The following is an 11,972-nucleotide window of genomic DNA, read 5'->3' as shown; positions in this document are numbered from 1 at the left end:
CCGACTTCTGTGTTGATCTGAAGGCCTAACAATCATACATTAGCACCTTAATTTTTACCATCTTTTGCACTGGGATATGTGTGATTTCTCTGCACCATAGTGTTCCTCATCAATCCAATGAAATCAACCAAACTGAGGCTATGTTGACCTTTTGAGGCTTAAATAGAAGATCGCTTGACAAAATTCTCAAAGTTTATTACTGTAGTGATTCCCTTGGCCAACTCAATAGGCCAGAGCTGAAAGAATGAGTCTCAACAACTTGGGGTATGGTCTAGATTAAGTGAAAAGGCTAGGCTTGCTGGAGAGCATGAACAGACAGAAATCCCTTGTTACTGTGGGATCATAGCTCAGCTGTTTGTTTGAGAGAGCAATCAGACATGACTTATTTAGGAAAGAAGAATAAGTTTTCTGGAACAATTGGCTGAGACGATAGATTATTCAGATGTGTTCTGAATGCAAACAAAAGATATTATCTTCAGTGCTTATATTGTAAACAACTTGCCCCCACTTCTCAGTCCTCACCCTTATTTCTGTCATGCATACAAGCACTTTGATTTTAAAGGGAGAGTTTTTTGTAAATGTGGCTTAAAATTCTGATTGTTCTTCTGTTCTTATCTGTACAGACCATAGGCAAGTCAGCACAGAATATCTGTGTCCATTTGTTGTGAGTACGGTGGACTGTTTGATTGCAGCAGTCATATTGAAGAGATTAGTAACTTTTCTAGATGGATTATTTCTTTTCTGTTTTTTAATTCCTTCCTATTTTTCTTGGCCACCTACTTGCCTGTATGAATCTGCACCCCAATATTGTATGAAACATCAGTTTGTTTCTATTTTTCTGCACTTTGTTTTTGATGTACTATTCAAATTCCATTTGTTTTTTCTGGCTGAGATGAAAGTCCGTCCTTGTCTTCATACCAAATGTTGATTTCTACCTCTGTGTGTCTTTTGACTGATCCTGTTATCAGTGCCATATCCCAATCTTTTGAAATTTCTGATAGTATATTCAGCTCGCACGTCAATGTGGCTGCTTTTATTTATCTCTGTACAGCATGCCTAACTGACATTATATCTGCCATCTTTCTTTGCGAACTGCTCTGCATGAGGCAGTAGAATTTTCTTCATTTTCTATCTTCAACGCATTAAGCATTTCTACCTCTGTTTCCTGTTTTTTATCAGATTACTATTCTCTACATACTGAAATACCATCATGTTTCAGTTTGAGTAAGCTGGTGTTATCCTTCCAAAGCAAAAAAAAAATCTTCTCTAACACAGTTGTACCTTAAGAGTGTGGTTGGGTTGAGCTGGAACATGTCAGAAACAAATCCTTCCCAAGCCATCAGGGAATAATTCTTCATGGATCCTTCTCTTTCTTTCTTCAGAAAAATTCCAAATTTAGCTCAGCTATTTTTTTTTTTCTGCAAAGGGAAGATATGTGTAATGTCTCTGAGAGCAGGACATTGAGACATTTTCCCTTAATGAGTTCTGTGGAGAGTGTTGCCTTTGCTGGTCTTAACAACAAGCATGTTGTTAAAACAGAAACTCTGCAAGTCATTAGCTAGTTTTATCTTTCTTTCAAAGAGGATAAAAACAACCAGACGAAACAAAACAGAAAAATCTGATCAAAATGCCCATCCAACAATATCTAAAAAGAAACTGTTCATTAGACGGATCATTTTCTTCTGTAACAGCAATGACAGACGAAGGAAACTCATGCATTAACTTTTTGATTCTCAGAGAAGAAACTCTATAATCTAAGAAATGTTTTAGATTTAGAAAATTTGTATAGAACAAAAGTTAATGCTCAGATTGGGTTTCCATGGTATGCATATGCCAGCTTTAGCACTCTGCATTAAATTTTTGTATCTGAAAAGTAGTTTTTGGAAGCAAATATCAGAGCACTAAATAAAGAACAGTGAAGTAAACAGAAATATGATAAGGTTATCAGTGAGTACAGCCTGAAGAAAAGTAGGCTTTAGTAGGTAGGAAGGAAAGTGTTATAGGTGGGAGTTCCTGTGTTTGACAGAGCCTCAAACTTTAAGTGATTTGGGCAGAAAATCTGTGAGGTTGGCTCATAGTTGTTCACCTCGTGACCAAGCACATCAGGGAAGCTGCTATACAGCATCAAGTTCAGCATGGAGATCATTACACCACTTAACCTTATCCTTAGGTCAGGCCCTCCTAGATCCATTTGCTGGCACTTGGTTTCCTCCCGCTTCCAAAAGCCCTTGAGATGGTCTGAAAATAAAGGGCCTGTTTTACTTCAAATCATTTAGCATGGACCTAGTTTTGGTCTTGTAACCTTTAGCAAAGCAGGGCAGCACAAGAGGATTGCAACATTACTGTGATACAGAGTAAACGACTTTGTGTGACACTGGCAACCCTGGTATTCGAGGTACTATTTCCTATTATCAGGACTTCAATCATATTGCTAGCTGGTAAAGTCAGTAATTTTAGCTTCTGGAAGTGAATATAATTCTCCCAGAATAATGACTGAACTTAATTCTATTTCATCTTTAATGTTTTTTGAGATTCATTCACCCAAAAGAAAAGAAAAGAAAGGTGAAGGTTGTGGTGACGAGAGGTTTGGCCTCTTCTCCCAGGCAACAAACAGGACCTGAGGAAATGGCCACAAGTTGCACCAGAGGAGGTTTTGATTAGATATAAAGAAAAACTTTTTCTCTCAGAGAGTGTTCAGACACTGGAATGGCCTGCCCAGGGAGGTGGTGGAGTTGCTGTCCCTGGCAGTGTTCAAGAGGCATCTGGATGAGGAACTGCGAGATACGCTTTTGTGGTAGTATTGGTAATGGAAGGATGGTTGGACTAGATGATCTTATAGATCCTTTCCTACCTTGTGATTCTATGGTATTGGGTTGTATAAGGCAAAGGAGGAGGCATGGAAATCACATGTCACACTCCGGTTGTTCTCAGCTGGAAGATGGTCCTCTGAAAGCCCATGATGGTCTCTCATCTTAATCCAGGGTCCTGACAGAGAATTTGTAATTTGGCCTTAATTGTGATTCCACTATATATAAAATTGAACCAGTGGGTCTTGTTTAACTAGGAGGATTAAGCTGTTTTTAATTTGTAGATGTGCATGAATCATTCAGATTGAAGACAGTATACCACGTGTAGTACATTAACTTATTCTCTTACTAGTTAAATTAATTAATTAGTTTTTCCTAAGTGAATAATGAATGGAAAAAAAGCTTTTGTTTAAGTAAAATGTTGGCTTATTTTGCTATGATTAATACAAACTATTGCTAGAGGTGGTCTTAATAAAAGTCTCATGGTGTCCTTAACCCATAACTCTTGGGGCCAGCTCCTTTCTTTCAACCTCTTCCTGAGTGAGGGTGCTTTGGCAGAGCACAGTACAGACCTGTGTGCCCCATTTTGGGAGTAGCTCATACAACAACCTGGGTCTGTGGAACTTTGACAGGTAAAGAAATGCTTTGGAAATCTGTGGGAATGCTGATGACCTGACAATGGTTTATAATATTACCTTAGAAAAATAAATATCTATATGATACAGCAGAACCTGTCAGAATGGATAAAACAAAGATTTGCTGTTAACCATATTGTACAGCTTTCTAACCCACTGAACCTGCTGGTTAGCTGAGGCCTTTATTTCCTCCAAATCCCCATATGAATTTATTACAGATGGGTACTGGAGAGCCACAGGAAAAGCTTTCACTGTTCTAACATCATCTCTGCCTTGTGACAGTCTTGGAGCACTTTTTTCCTCTCCCCTAACCAGAGTGATTCTCTCCAGCCCTACAAGGTTTAATCTTCTCTTACAAATGGTGAAAAAAAATACTAACCGATCTGGGATAACCAAGGGATAAATTACCAAAAAGCTGCACATTGAACAAGAGAGGCTTAAATTATGGTTGCAATTGCCAGCATGATTTCAGCTGCTTGCGAGGAGCTCTGGCAGTATTCTCAGGTCAGGTATTGCTTTGCGCAAGAGACTAAATGTAACTAATGCCTGATATATCAGAATGAGACAGTTTCGTGTGATTTGGCTTCTCTTCTTCTATGTATTCGTCAAAACATCAGCAGCAAAGTGAAAGCCCAGATGAAAGCCAGTCTGGAAATAGTGTGATTTGGTGCTGAGTGAAAGCTTGCACAATGGGGACCCTCTCTAGCACATGCTGTGGTGTTTAGCTCCACTTTGTGAGCAGAGACAATGTAGGCCCAGCTTCCAGATCCAATTGGACATGCTATAATGATAAAACAGGAAATAGCTAAGGAAGTTAGTGGATTATATTATGCAGTGAAGGTATAATATAGTTTGCAGAGTCATAGTCCTAATGCCCTGGTTTGTCCCTTTGAGCCTGATACAAGTACAATCCTACTTTTTAAACGTTAAGATGATCCATCTAAATCTCACTAACTTAAAAAGGCCTACTTCAGAACTGCACGATGTGCACCTGAGCAGTTTATTTGCAGAACCATATCTTGTCTAGCGAGACGTTTGAAAACAGATTCTCTGTCATCACCAAGATAAGAGTCCAAGGTTGAAAGAATAAGTTAGCCTGCGATAATGATTTTTCTTTTTCCCAAAGGGAAAACCTACTTATTTAGATTTCCAGGTTAATGATGTAGAAGTTGCGTTTGCCAAAATGTTTCTGTGTGCATACACTACTTTAAAACAAGTGAACATTATATATTTTTCTTGCTACTTATCATAAGGCACTGGTGATTCTATTGGGAAATTTCACCCCTGTGGGATTTGGGATTTTACTCCTCAACCAGTAAAGTCTGAGAACTTAACTTAGCATTTGCTGAAAATATCAGGAGCAACTGGAATTACGTTAATATGCGGGGTTGCACCAAGTACCAAATCCTAGTAATAGAAATCTGTTCAAGCTGTATTATTTTTTTCCAAATAGTCACTGATACAGTCTGACTGAATATATCACATTTATTTCATTGTTAACAACTGTCGTTTGTCATGAAAATACACAAAATTTAAACTCATCCTGTAGATTCTTGTAAAAGAATTATTAAATGTGAAAATCTGAAATAGAGAACTTTTTACATGTGAGGAAACAAGTGTGTACAAAGATTATGAGAACTGATTGGCATTCCATAATGAATAGCATGTGAATAAATTCTCACAGGCCAAAATCTTATTAAAGGACATTGAGAAGCATAAATCTTGCTTATTAAAAAGAGGACAATAGGACAAGTGCAAGAGTTAATCAAGTATGTGGTTCAGTTACACATGCCCTGAATCAAGATTAGATGTTGAAATGTGTTACTATGATTTTAATATTATTATTCTAACCATTTTTTCATGCATTAAGGGGTTATAAATATAAGAATATAATCTCTTCCGTCACAAGAGAAAACTTTTTGCTGTATTAAGACTACAGATCTGCCTGCATTTTACATGGAACATGAATTGTACTTTGTGCATTCCTGGCGACAGTAGGTTAAGTCTCTAGATAACAACTTCAGACTGGCTGCATGCTTCATTATTTTTTCCCCTTTACAGTTGTTAAAACTTTATAGAGCCTCAAAACATATCCAGATGGACAGTTACTGTGACTGCCACTTATGAAACCAGTATAATCTAGCACAATACACAAAGTAGGGTAAGTGTGGAAAGAAAACAAGTTCTGAATAGAGGACCTCCTCAGAATATTGGATCAGCCATCAGACACACCAATTCTGTTTAGACAGGCCTGTTATACACACCCAAATGTTCTGCAAAACAAAGCAAACCCCCAACCTTTCACCACTTTCCTCCTAAACACTCTGCCCAAGGGTGGTCTTCACCCTGCTTGATGCAGTATTTGTGCCTACATCTTTATTCACAAAATGAAGCTCTTGTTTCCATAGCTTTTTGGCAAAGCTGAGATACATAAACCATTTTATTCCTCTCAGAGGAATATCGTATCTTGGCAGCTTTATTTGAGTCTGACCTTTTCAAATATGCAGCGGCAAAATATGAACAATTAAATTACTGTACTGATGTGTTGGCATGCTTTTGCCAGTGGGTTCTCCTTCACACCTCCTTCAGCCCACGTGCATGAAACTAGGATTATCACAAACACTATGAGCTATGAGAATTTGGTCAAGATGAAAACAAAGTTATTTGAAAATACAGTCTTTGTTCACTTGCTGGATGACAGCTTCTAAGCACATGAAAGTAGCAAGGAATAGTAGCTTCTATAGATTTTTTTTTTTTGTGATGGGTGCAAAAATAAAACTTTCTATTTTTATATGCAGTATACAAATATCTCAACAGGATGATTACATACTGGAGTCTAAAAATGAAAAAAAAAAAAAAAACCAAACAAGCAAGTTTACAGGATCTTTAGAGCAACTAAATCTATGGCTTCATTCCTCACTCCAGCTAGAATGGTGCTTATTTCAGCAGTTCTGACGCCTGTGTCTATTTACTTGCGTGTTGATAGAGACATATCTCTCTAGAATGCAGCAGGCGTTCTCATTTACTTTTTTATTAGTTACATTCCACAAATTTTCAACTTATATGTTAGCAACTAAGAAAATTGTTTGGGAAATCAAAATTTTAATTTGTGGAATTTCATCTCCTTTTCTGCCTTTTCATTTCAATTCCTTGCAGTTATGTGTTATAACCCTGGTGCTGCAGTTCAAGTTGTATACCGGTTGCTTCTGGAGAGATTTTTTTTAAATGCAATGTATAAAAAAAAGACACTATCTCTTAATACATGGTATTAGAGCTGTGGTTTAGTTTGCTGTTTTGCAAGAAGAGATTGCTTGCTATATGCCTTAGAAGAACCTTGTTTTCTTCTAATATTTAAGGATATTGAAAGTTGTTTTTTCTTGTGTTTTTTTTTTGTTGTTGTTGTATGTGTGTGTATGACATGATTAAAGATTGACTGTGAAGTATTTAATTAGGCTATGACTACTGCCATGTGTTGCACAGCTCAATACTGTGTCATTCAGCTGTACTTTCAACTAACTTAATGAAACATAAAGAAGTTAGGTAAAACTTAAATAACCTCGGAGGCTTTTAATCAGCTGTATCTATACAACCCTATCCTGTCACACGAGGAATTTATCATTTAAGGTTTTTCTCAAATAAATTAAGTAATTATAGATACATATAGGTATTCCGTAGTTATAAAAATATATACTGTATATAATATATACATCTATATATTATATATATATATCTATATATATATATATTAGTTCTGATGTTTCCGTTTGTTTGTTTATTTTTTCCATGTTGAAAACAAAGCTCTAATCTCTCATATTTCATCTCCCCTCCATTTTGTACCAGAGGTGACCACACAACTTGAGCAGTTAGTTGCACGTGAGTAACAAGAATCAGATCATAAACAAAAGCACACTGGGGCTTCAGTTGGCTAAGTACAAGAGCAGAATATTAACCATGAGCCCTGCCTAGGTAAAAAAAATTCCTTTATCTTGGTCATGGCATATAACAAGGTTTCATGCCTCTTTCTGGTACGTCTGGTGCCACAGGCTCCCTAGGAATCAGATTTCATTCAGATGCCTGCTCCTTGAACTACTGGTGGTCAGAGAAGCAGCTATTTGCTGACATATTGCTGGGTTACACCTTTATCACATGATTTTCTCTCACAGTAATTCATGAAATAGAAAACTCAATCAAACAACTGGAAACAGATGCTATTGCAAGAATATTCATGCAGCCAACATTTGGACTTTGTGATTTCTCCATTTACCAGCAGTGTTTATTAAGCATTGAATACAGCAGACAAGTTGGTTAAGAACTAATTACAGATTCTAGCGTACATTAGAAAATATGCTGTGTTGTTAATCAACACCATCATTAAACAGTGCTGTTTTAAACATCAGGACATACAAAAAGTGATAGAAGTGATTTTAAATGACTTTACTCACTTCACACCTTGTGGCTGTATCTACTTTACACCTTTTAATTTTTCAACCTTCTGCCTTTGAATCTGAGGAACCCATAGCAACACAGAGGTTAATTGTTTTGATATACTTTCTTCAGAAATTCTCCAAACTTTCCATTTAGTGAATTATGTCTGTATGTGTAATACTTGGGAAGGAAGGGAGTGACTGAAGCCCTTCAAGGACAAAGAAAAGAGAGAGTTGGCTTCTCCCCCCTGGATGCCTCCTGATTTTTCAACTCTTGATTTTGAGTAGAAAATAGGATGCATTTTGTTTAGCTGGAGAGAATGCTTTTCTAAGTTCCGTAGAGTCATTAGTGAACTTGGGCAGCTAGATTACATATAAACAATATTTTTGCTCTAGATAAACCAGTTGAAAACCAGACAGTCTGCTGATTTCACAGAAATTGCTTAGGTTTAATTCTCAGTAATTGGAACTGGAGATGATTTATATAATGAACTATGTGTAATATCATTAAAAAATAATGTAAAAGGGCTTGGCTTGACAGAATGTAACTGAAGACTAGCAAAAATAGCGCATTTAAATATGCAAATGCTGTTCTTTAACAAGGTTCTGCACCAGAAAAATGTGAATTCAAAGAAATAATTAGTGTATTTTTTCTAGATGAAGGAGAAGGAGTTAAGATTAATGAAAAGGTGGGTTAGTTTTGTCTCCATCAGCAGATTGTAAAAATACAAAAATTGAAAACAAAAAGGAGAGAGAGATGTTTCCTGAACCATTTCTCTGAAATCCTCCTATCTCCTCCCATCTTTTCTTTTCAGGCTCATTTGGACAAACATCAGTCAGCCTTGTTACTTTAGACCTTCTTGCTGATGTTCTGTGGGTTTCCACTTTATTTCTACATAACCTGAAAAAATCATATTTGCATCACGAGCTGACCAAAATGTTCTTTAATTACTTCCCAGGAGCTTTTCTTCATTCTCTGAGTGGGTACCACTTTGTTGCTACAGTGAAGAGCTTGTCAACGCTCCCTTTAGAGATGTCTAACTTTACAGGATACTGTAACCCAGCCAACATGTGTGGAACTACAACTACAACTCATTTTACAAGTTTTCAGGAAAGATGCCAGTTATTTAACATGTTTACACTAAAATAACTTGGATTTTTTTTCTTTTTGCTTTTACTCAGATGTGATACAACCACAGCAGACCAAATATGTGCCAAGTCTTTTCTTGTCAAGGTGGCCCTTTACTCCTGGCTCTTTGCTGCCTTTCTTAGACACTGTTTCTTAGACTTGAACATCTGTCAGTTCTAATGTCTTCCTCGGGAGCTCACTATCCAGCTGCTTTTTTGTGTGATGTCTTTGTCTCACTTTTAATCCTTACTTGACCTTGAAGACTCTGTTCCAAAATCAGGTCATCAAATATTTAACGACTTGTTAGAAATGTAGAAGTTTTCAAAATAAGATATTAAGGGACACCCCCTGCTTCAGCTGGGTACTACAAACCATCTATCTGTAGCCCCACATTTCATCTGTTACTATGAGTAGACACATAGTAATTGAATATCAATTTATTTAGCTCTGAGATGGCTTCTGCTAGTGGATAGGGAGAGCATTTTAGGTTCTTGTGAGCAGTGCTATGGCCACCACCCAGAGTTCTCTCCTCCTTCACAGGAAAGGCAAGAAGTCTGCATACATGAAGTCTTCGGAAGTTTTCAGAGCACTTGGATAAGGTTCAGATAAATTTCTGGCTTTCTAAGTTTTTACACATGAAAAATCTGTGACTGATTTGAAAATTGCCAGTAATGCCTTCTGTATTTGTTCTGCCCAGGGGAATTTAAAAATTCAGATTGGAGCAGCTGAGGGTGAAAGAAAGTTCAGCCCTTATCAGTCACCCGTATTTGCTGAGGCAGTTTCATAAAAGCAGTGAAGTGAATGCAGAAACAAAAACTGGGGACTTCTTGATAATGTTGTAAGTCAAAAACAAGGTTAAAAAAAGAAAAAGGCAGGCATAGCTACTTCAGCTTGCATCGTATGTGATTCAAATAAAAGGAAACAGATTTGATATTAAGAATGTGGGTGAGGTAGGCGTACACATTACATTGGAGATACAAGGTCAAACACAAAAATGTTTCTTCCAAATTGAAGTCCAGGGAATTGCTGATGAGATCGAGCCCACCTGGAGCAAGTGAAAACCTGATTGTGAGGGGCCTGATGATAATCCTTGGACAAGCACTCTTCTCCTCAAGCCTGGCGTGAACTCAGAAATCTGCTGCTGAGCTGGGACCACTTTGCCTTGCCATTAAGTGAAACTGGAGCAGAGTTGAGCCCTGTATCGAAGCTCACTTATCCCCAAGGTGAACACGCGCATCTGTTCTAATATTTGAATGTTTTCTTGTACACTTTGATATTTCCTTGCTGGTAACTTTTGGGCTATTTAAGCAGGGTGAACCATTTTACCTGCAAAACTGTAAAAAGGGAAGAGCTAACGAGGGGCTATGAGGTGTTATGGCAGAGGTGATGAGGTGTATTTATTGGACCTCTGCAAAGTACTTTGCACACTGGGGATAAAATCTCTGTTTCACCAATTTCTTGGGGAAGGTGGGAGACAGAGCTCTTTCCAGTGATTGCTCTGCTGCCTGCATACATATAAGCAACCTGTGAGATGTGGCATGCCGGGTGCCCAGGAAGAGGTCTGCTTTCCTGGCTGCAAACGAGTTGTAATGCTTTGGCCACAGATTTCAGCCATCTTTATGTTGTACTAATGGTAGATCAGTCTTAATAAGGAAAAGCTCTGCATCAGTTTCAGTTACCTTCTAAATGTGTGTAATGACATCAACTGCGGTATGCAGATATTGAAACTTCTCACCAGTGGGACGGCACTGGCAAATTCTTCACAGCCAATTTTTATGCATGATGGATGCATTAGCTTCTTTTCTTGCCAAGGAAAGCCCAGGATCTTGGCTTTCAGGCTCTTGAAATTTGGCTTAGCCAAATAGCGTAGCATTGAAGTCTCAATGTGCAGCACATTGCAGCCTCTGTGGTATAGCCTTGGAGTCCAATACCATAGAGATTTCTCTGCTTCAAGGATGCAGTAGTAAAAATAAAGATGACTTTTTCTGCCTAGGTGATGCACCTCAATTTTGCCCAGAGCATGCCCACCACCTTCCCTGAGAAAAGATTTCTGTGAGACTTCAGCCTGCAGAACACTGTTCACATCTTTTGTATGCAGAGTTTTTTGGGACTCATTGGACAGTTTTTGCCCTAAGAAAGAAGTGATTTGAGACTTTCGCAAGGCAAATAATGAAACATAATCACCATGGGAATCGGTTTGTTGGAGCTGGAGGTAAGAAGGAAATAGGAGCATTTCACTTAACCACATTTTGGAATTTCAAAGATTTAATCAACTGATGAGAAAAATTACATCATTCCAAGGTCAGATTTTTAAAACAAATAATAAATTACAATTTAAAGAGGTTAAAATTACAAATTAAATTGTAACTTTAAAGAAATATGAGAAAGTTCACTAGACTTTTTAAAAGGGTACTTGTAGTAATAGGATGATAAGTAAGAGGTGCGGAAGCATGGCTAGAACACTTACAGCTTCTTTCAGAGCTCTGTTATCCTATGAGTACTGGATATGTTGCTGTTTTTGTAATTAAAAACTAACTTCAGCTGGGATCAGGGCTTTCACCTCTTCTGAATTATGTTCCTAACCCGCTTGAATGAACAGGATGGATAAAAGCTTTACACTAGTCTCCATAATTCTTTATATACTATATCATCCAGTTTTTATAAAATCATTCCATAATTTATCATACAAATATTTTTATATGTTTTCCCTGAAGTGGGAGGGGAAAATTAGCTCCTATGGTGTGAAATATTTGTTGAATAAACAGCAGGTAACTGTGAACTAACGTGGCTAAAGTCCTGCTGAGAGGGGCTTGGACCATTGCAGCCAGGTTTGCAAGTGGTTTCTGACATTGTTGGTGCTTTTTTGTCTCTTGATTTGCTTTGTGACAATCTGTCAGTACTAATCTGAACTATGCATAGCATAAAAAAACAAAACAAAACACAAAACAAAGTAAATAGAACAACAACAAAATAAGAG

At 37.5% G+C, this 11,972-nt stretch overlaps 1 long non-coding RNA gene across 11 annotated transcripts in view; it reads left to right on the top strand.

Moving 5' to 3' along the window:
- LOC116231236 (uncharacterized) overlaps positions 1-11,972 on the top strand; it is an 88,234-nt gene that overhangs the window by 73,618 nt on the left and 2,644 nt on the right. For 10 of the 11 annotated variants that reach the window (XR_016466072.1, XR_016466071.1, XR_016466073.1 and 7 more), the window contains 2 exons: positions 10,010-10,218; positions 10,989-11,207. This is a non-coding gene — a long non-coding RNA (uncharacterized LOC116231236). Of the gene's footprint in view, positions 1-7,282; positions 7,316-10,009; positions 10,219-10,988; positions 11,208-11,972 lie in introns of all 11 variants that reach the window. The other variant, XR_016466074.1, reaches the window with a different exon arrangement.

This window comes from Phasianus colchicus, chromosome 4 (genome assembly GCF_987193195.1).
Source record: "Phasianus colchicus chromosome 4, bPhaCol1.hap1.1, whole genome shotgun sequence".
NCBI classification, from domain to species: Eukaryota; Metazoa; Chordata; class Aves; order Galliformes; family Phasianidae; genus Phasianus; species Phasianus colchicus.
Note: the sequence above shows the minus strand (reverse complement) of the source record. Positions and strands in the feature narration are given on the sequence as shown.